Source organism: Pollicipes pollicipes, unplaced genomic scaffold, assembly GCF_011947565.3.
Source record: "Pollicipes pollicipes isolate AB1234 unplaced genomic scaffold, Ppol_2.1 Scaffold_3545;HRSCAF=4166_pilon_pilon_pilon, whole genome shotgun sequence".
Lineage (NCBI taxonomy): Eukaryota > Metazoa > Arthropoda > Thecostraca > Pollicipedomorpha > Pollicipedidae > Pollicipes > Pollicipes pollicipes.
In genome coordinates, this window is record NW_023596321.1 from 1 (window position 1) to 7690 (window position 7690).

The 7690-nt window shown below is 50.3% G+C and overlaps 1 non-coding gene across 1 annotated transcript; it reads right to left on the minus strand.

Annotated features, from left to right (window-relative positions):
• Nucleotides 1–6736: 6736 nt before the first annotated feature.
• Nucleotides 6737–6902, minus strand: LOC119092881 (U1 spliceosomal RNA). The gene has a single exon (XR_005093561.1). It is a non-coding gene; the product is annotated as a U1 spliceosomal RNA (small nuclear RNA).
• Between the last annotated feature and the right edge of the window lie 788 nt (nt 6903–7690).

Sequence of the window (7690 nt, forward strand, 5' to 3'; positions counted from 1 at the left end):
AGAAACGTGTTCATAAATAAGCTTCATAACTTCAGTTTCTATCAAACCTGGTTTAAAAACGAGTCAAAATTTTAAAAACTATCCATCATATATTCTTTAAGATTTTTATTCCAAATTAAAACACTTGCATTCCTGTAAGGGTGATGGAATGTACCTGTTCTATGAGCAGCAAAACTTTCATCTGTCAGTGAAAAACACGTGTTTTGGCACATTTTTGCCGAGATACATTGCATCAAAAAGTGACCCATATAGCACTGCCATCGTAAAATTTTGTTAGAGTCACGCGTGGCCCTATGGCAGAAGTGATCTCTACTCAATCGACTCAAGCCTGTATTTTACAACTCAGCTTCATCTGCGAAAATTGTGATATACGTTTACATCAGTCACCTTGAACTAAGCACCTGAAAAACAGCGCGAACGTTTTCAAAAAATGACCAACAATCTTTTAACTTTGAATACTTTGCTTTATGTCAAAATGACTCATGATAGCTATTACCAGCAAAATGATCTAGAAAACGTTTTTACATTAAACTGTCTTTCTAATGATGGTGCGATTTGCTTTTGAAACATCATTTTTTAGAATACATATGCAGGTAAGAATTTCGATGTTTTTGATACTTGATCCTAAGATAAAAGGATAAAAAGGACATTTTATCTGTAACGGCGTGTTAAAACGATGAAATATCTATGACGACTAGTAAAATAAACCTTCTATCTCGTTTGGTTTTTTTGCTAATCTGCCAAACTTGGCCCCTCCAATGGGCGAAACAGTGACATTTAGATATTTACAGCACCCTTAGTCTGGCTATCTAGTCGCATCTAGGTTACTGGGTAGCACGCGGTCCCTTCCACCACGCGAAGGTGATGCCCGTCAGGAGGGTCCTACCTGCATACAAATTAATATTTACATGCCCCCGGGCTGTGCCCCAGGACCGACTGGCACGTAGCCGGCTGCAGGCAGAGGACAGCCAAGAGCCTTCTACGTCCGCTGGAGTGGCGGGCAGGAGCGTCCGGGGGAGGGAGGCGTTGTTCGGCCTCCGCCCCCGGGAGCCCACACGGCGCGCTGTCCCCTGCGCGGCGGCCGCCTGCCTCTGCCGGCGCTTCCGGCCACCGCACGGTGCGATCGGGGTCCCTCCTCGCGCGCCGCCTGGCGGGACGAAGGTGGCGGGTCCAAAGGGAGGGGGGCTAGCCGCTCCCACGCCATGGCCGAAGAACCCCAGTCACCAACCCCAGTCACGTCGGGTCAGCTGCGCTGTGGCTCCTACTGTGTGAGTGATTGCCCGGAAACTGCTGAACGGTCCCGCTTTCGGCGTGTGTGGTCGGCGCCGATACCGGGCCTGAACATGGTGACGGCGCTGGGCTGGCAGCAGCGCTGCGCTCCTGGGTGAGTTGACGTGGGCACTCTTCCTCTGACTCTGGTTCTGAGCCGTCCTCTACCGCTTCCCTCGCGTCTACGCTGGAGTCTCTACTGGTACAAGGGGTGTCGCTCGGCGACTGCTGTTCCAGGGCACCGGTGGCAGCCGGCGATGCCTACAGGCGGTGTCCCTCTGGGTCTGTGTCCGATTCTTCGCTTGGGCTTGGAGCCCCAAAGCGTCTTTTGGCGGAATTCAGGAATGCCGATTGAACGGCTTGTGCCTGCATTGCGCCGTCACCACATCGTACTACTGAGCCGCTGCGTTAGAAGTATGGCACCGGTACCTGGCCGCCCGCTGGGAGTGGTGCCATCTAGGCTCACTTCGTCTCCAGCGGGTGGGTAAGGTCAACATGGCGGCGGTGCTCCCGGTTACCGTACGGCACCCTCGCATAATTGATGTACGCGATGACGGGAACGTAAAAAGGGAGTGTTTTCCTCATGCGTGTTGAGTTCCGGCAGGAGTTTTGGTTCGGTTCTCCTGGCATGAGATACTGCCGAAGGTGATTTACGAAGAAACACGTGGCCCGGTGGAGGCGGCTCGAGAGCATGACGCTTACAGTTTTGCACACCTGTCTTTGTCTCCCTTCCGCGTGGATCACGATGAACTGTTTTTCCATCCTTTGTGTGTTTCAAAACTCCTCCAAAGCCATGTCGCGGAAAAAGACAGACCTTGTGTCGGACGTCACCTGGAGAGCAACGTGAATCATTTGGCGGACAACGGCCACTCGCCGCAGTGCGGCGTAGTTGGTCTGCAGTCCTCCGACACCTGTCACTGCAATACAGACGAGGTGGCTTTCAATTCATTGTCAGATCACAGCCCTTGTGGGTTGGTCTAGTTTGTCTTCCTGGCGTGGTCTAGTCCGTCTTCCCTCATGTGTTTCGCGGCCCGGTCTGAGAAGAGCTGCTTCGAAAAGTTCCTTGCTATTCTTTAGGACAGAGATGAGCATTAAGATGCCAACTCTGACATGTTTTCCACGCTGCGCCATTTGTCACCCTTGCCAGGTGCTCGTGGATAACTGTGAGGAAAGCCTTTACTGCGCGAGTCATGCCGGCGCCAAAGTGGGCCGAGCGTTTGAAAGCCCCAATGAGGGTAGCCCGGTTTTGTCTCCTGTGGCTTTGGGAAGCCACGAAAAAACGCCAATCTGACACAGGAAGGTTAAGTTACCTCTGAGAGAAGGCCAGAAGGCTTTGCTTTGATTGGCTAAGCTCAGTCTTGGCGTGCCCCACCGTCATAAAAAGTTGGTGTTGGCCCGAGTGACGGGCCACAGAATCTCTGAATACCCCTGGTCCCTTCACTCGGTTGATGTCGGTGCTAGCCTTTGACCATGTGCGAGCCCCTGTGCCTGCAGGATTTATTTAAGTCCGGTGAATTTGTCGGCTCTCAGCGGAATGTCGAGGGCGAGCGGCGTGTCCAGGTCCTCATCCACGGATTGGTGTTGAATTTGAATATTGCATTGAATATCTACACCCTCACGGCGCGTCGGCCATCAGCGTCCAGAAACTTATGGTGTTTAATTTGGCCTAATGGTGAGCAATGGCGCATGCTCACGGGCTTCTCCCTTCGGCTTCGGGAATTTTGACGTCACAGGGCGAGGAACAACTAGTTTGTATCATTGTTGATGTATGACGTCATTTTTTTATCCTATCATATAGGTTCGCGCCTTGACGCGGGAGGCCTTCCGACCCGGGCAGTTCACCCCGGACCGACACATGAACTGTCATTAATGCAACAACATTCGTGCTCGCTGCGGGTGTTCAAATTACTGGCACATGGCCTCCAGTTGGGCTTAACGGGCCCGTGTTATAATAGGAGTGGAGGGTGCATCGATCGGCGCTGAGGGCCCTGACTGGCACAGTACTCTCTCACTTTCTCAGTGTGAGCACTCATCACAGGTTCGCATGTTTCCTTCAGTTGTCAGAGGGCCCGACCGACGTAAGAAATCCTCTGCCACTTGGGCCCCCGTCCCCATTCCTGTTGAGCAAATCGGCTTCCCCTGACCGATTCGAGGCCCCGTATTGACACGTGATGCCCTGTTAGACACTGTGGCCCCTGAGCGATACAGAAGCCCGGCCAATGGAAGGCGCGGGCCCGGCCTTTCCCTGCTTGGGAAATAGGCCCTCAGTGCCCAAACCAACACGGAGCCGACTGTTCGGGTGTTTGTGATCTCTGACCTAATTAGACACCCGTATTGTCTCAGGGGTTCCCTCAGACGGTGTAAGAGAAACCTATGACTGATATTTCAGGTCACGTCCCTACGCGCCGCGATTCTTTATGTGATCTACAGCCAGTCCTTCGGGCCCTTATGTCCTCCAACCGGCACTTTTGAATCATCTGGTTCCGGTGTGCCAGCCCGGGCCTCTTTTTGGGGCCCTATCGAATACTGTCCTTGGTCGGGCTCGGGGGTCCGTGCGAGCACAGGACTCTCTGCTAGGCGCTATGGGCCGCCGACAGATACAAGGCCCCTGATCAGTGTAAATCACTGGCCCCGGATGTATAGATGATTGCGAAGTGGGCCTCAGGCCCATACCTCGACTCACAGGTTCTCCGATCGGCGTAAAATGCACTCTGGCCGTTATTTGAGGATCCGTCTTCGCAGGCTGGGGGCCCCTGACTCTAACCAGGGGCCCCTGACTCAGGCTGGGTCCCCTGCCTCTTCGCAGGCTGGGGCCCCTGAATCTAACCAGCCCTTCGCAGGCTGGGGCCCCTGAATCTAACCAGCCCTTTGTGCCCCCAGATCCTCCTGTCGCGCCCTTGGTCGTCGGACCTGGTAGGCCCTCTAGGCTTTTGGGGCCACCTCGAAGACCGCCTCTGGCCGACTAGGGGGTCCATTGACAACACAAGGCTCCTGTTAAGCGATTGGGCGATATCGTATCGAACACAGGCCTGGCAAAATGATGCATTTTTTTGATTTGATTATCACTGATATGTGGTCTAAAAAGTCACATATTAGTTATATAGACAGTTCCATCCTGTCAGATGACTGATTATCTTATTGGTCGTTATTGGTGCTTATCTTAATCCTGTATAACAGGATTAAGTATGAGTACGTCAATGTGCCCGCCAAGCATGCACCCATTTAATGGACGCATACGTTCCTCAGTGCCGCTTCCTATAGCTTACTGACTGAGGTGAATCACAGCGAATTTATCAGCCGTCCGTGCCTGTACCCAAAGACTTGGTGTCGTTTCTCAGCTTTTGTTGTCAATCGTTCTTCAACATTGTTCTACTACATCGGTTCACTCCCGTCAATTTCACCTTCAATTTTTGCAAGCACCACGCTCAGATAGCGGAATGATATTAATGTTAGGCATGACGCCAGGACAACGTAATCATCAGGCAGGCCTTATGTTTGTTTTACGTTGGGACTAGGTCGGCTATGATCATGCGACTCAATTTTGTGATGAGATATAATCTAGCAAAAAGGTTGCGTTGTAAATGGGTACTATTTTGTAGAATGATATCAGAAATCAACCTATTTTCAAACTGGGTACGATATACGCCCAGATCTGTTCAATGTTATCTTACGAGATTACAGTTAAGTATGGTTCCGCATTACCTAGTCCATATTAAAGGGAATATTGCATATTTGAAGATATTGAGGTAAACATAATATGTGATGAGAAAATCTTACGCGTAGCCGTTGGTTAGCTTTCAAGGTTCAAAAACCCCAAATAGCAAAATTTCAAAAGTTTGTAAAAATGGTCTCTGTTACGGTCATCGTTTGATAACGTCATGGAATCGTTTTGTGACGACAGCAATATCTCGCAGCACCTGGCAGCCAGACCTAAAGAATACCTTGAAAACGCACCAAAACTGACGCAAGCCAGATCGGGTGTAGATTTATTAAGCTTCGAAGACCATGTTCGACCTCACCATGTAGCAAGCGTTGCTTCGAAGGCCATGTTCGACCTCACCATGTAGCAAGCGTTGCTCCAAAGACCATGTTCGGCCCTCATCCCTTATTACGACTCCCACGAATCTGCCCCCCCCCCCCCCCTCCCCACCAGCCAGATTCGTGGGAGTCGTAATAAGGGAAGAGGTCGAAAAGCTGCTCGGATTTCGTGCCTTATGTTCCGATTGTCCATTGTTTTATATAGATATGTACGTACATCCCATGATTACCAATATTTCAAAGGTCATGTGCGTAGCTACAGAAACCAGGCATGGAAGAATTGTAGATTGTGTCACCTTCTCGTAAAGGCATCTGTTTTTGTGAAGCTGAAGGAGTGCAGTTGCAGCCCTCTTGCTTACTGAAATATTAAATTGATGCATAATTTGCTACTATGTGCTTGGACAATTTGTTGTGTGTTTAATCATTCATTCACAAGAATAGTGTCCAGTATCCACAACATATGTGGCTATCACAACGCATGTATACGCAGGTTCTCGTCACAGCAAGGTTTCATCGACAAAGCATATGCATTTTAGTAAATATTGATGCTAACAAATTCATAGTAATTATCGGTTATGCTAACTGCATGCCTAATTTAAGAACATGACCTTCGACATTTCCCCAAATACACTGAGGCAGATGCCCTGCTGTTGAGAATCCCTTTTTCCCCTCTGTTTTCAATGAACACAAACTGCGAGCCAGCTATGCGTCTAAGGGACACTGTTCCAAACCGTTTTACATCTGAAGGCAAAGTGACCCTCACTTGTTTTACTTCAAGGTTGTAGATGAACGACACACCCGTCATATCAGTGTCATGCGCAATGCTGGTTGACTGTAACAGTGTTACTAGTTGGGCTGTCTCTTCAGATACCATGCGATTACGATTACGTACGCATACGCATAGGAGCGCAGCCAGTCTTGGTAATTGGGGATGGGACACAGGGCTGACCAAGACCCCCTGGTTAACGGCCGCCACTCAAAAAAAAAGTCGCTGGATATGGCCTACTTAATTTTAAGGGGGGCGCCATCCTCCTTAAAAGCCGGGAGGCACCGACAGATACAACTCTGTTTGGATTTTGAGGTCGAGGTCGAAGTCAAGTTTCTGGGTCATGTCCCAGGGTGGTGCCCTCCATGACCAGGAGGACCCAAAAGTCCTATATATCGAGCGCGTACAAAAGACACATCCTAGAGCACTGGCCTCCATCTTGGCAAGAGTCGGCAGCCTCCATGCGCAAAAAAATATCCCGCATGTCTGTGCGTAACCCATGTGGCTGATAAATTAGAAGCCCCGTGGTAGAGGGATATATGCCACCCAGCGCTAGCGTCCCTCGCACCCTGTGATTTATGACCCGATAGGTTGAACCTATCGGGTCATAAATCACAGCATTTCACCCACCATCCCACGCTATTTTGTATTTGTGAATATTCTTGGGTTGAACCGCGAGCAAAACTTAACTCGCTTTCAACCATTGTATTGCCGAGTTACCCACAGTTTGGGTAATCGCAGGGACCAACCGGGCCGGATTGCAACGGCAGGGTGTCGCCCTGGGAGAAACCGCCTTCCTGATCACGCTGTCCCTGAGCCAGGTATGTGCTGTGCCAGTGTAGTTATTGGATTAGTTATTTCGACCAGAATTGATCATTTTATGGCTGTGGGATAAAGGAGAGGGTATAGCGGTCTGGTGGGACTACACGCGCCTTGGGGGGGGGGGAGGGGGGCAACTGCCGAGCCTTGCACGCGCGGGGACCCTTGCGCCAGGCATACGCCGGGCGTCTGGTCGGATCCCTCTCGAGGGGCCTTCCGACCCACTCGTGGCTGGCGCACGCAGCCTGCCCCGGGCAAGCGGGGCGCCGACAGTATGCAGGATCAAGCAAGAGGGTGAGAGGGTAGGATGTTATGCCAGTCGCGTTTTTCATGTCATGTTTCTGCGACTTACCACGGCACGTGACCACAGTGTTCATCCGTTTGCATCAACATTTTTCCATTGTTCAGATATCCTGCCGCTGATATAGATTTAATTTCGTGCCACCATGTCATTCGTCTATCGTTCAAAAACATTCACCAAATTCGCTGAAGTAACAGCGTGCAACGCCATCTTGTGGGAATCGCGACAACCTCAAACCAATGAACATACGCCTGCTTGGTGGCCCAGTAGCTAATAACACATACCAGCAAATCGATGACGCTCTTTTTGGGATTTTGATTTAAGATACTCGAAAAAGAAACACGATTCGTAACAACACTGCAAAAAATCCCGTAAAACTGCTCATATTCCTGCTTCACATTGCCATCTGCCGAGTAAAGCAAGTACCCTCTGGTGCCGAACTCAATACCAGGGGCCGACATGCTGAAAGAATGAAGCCGGTTGGCATAATGAAAAGA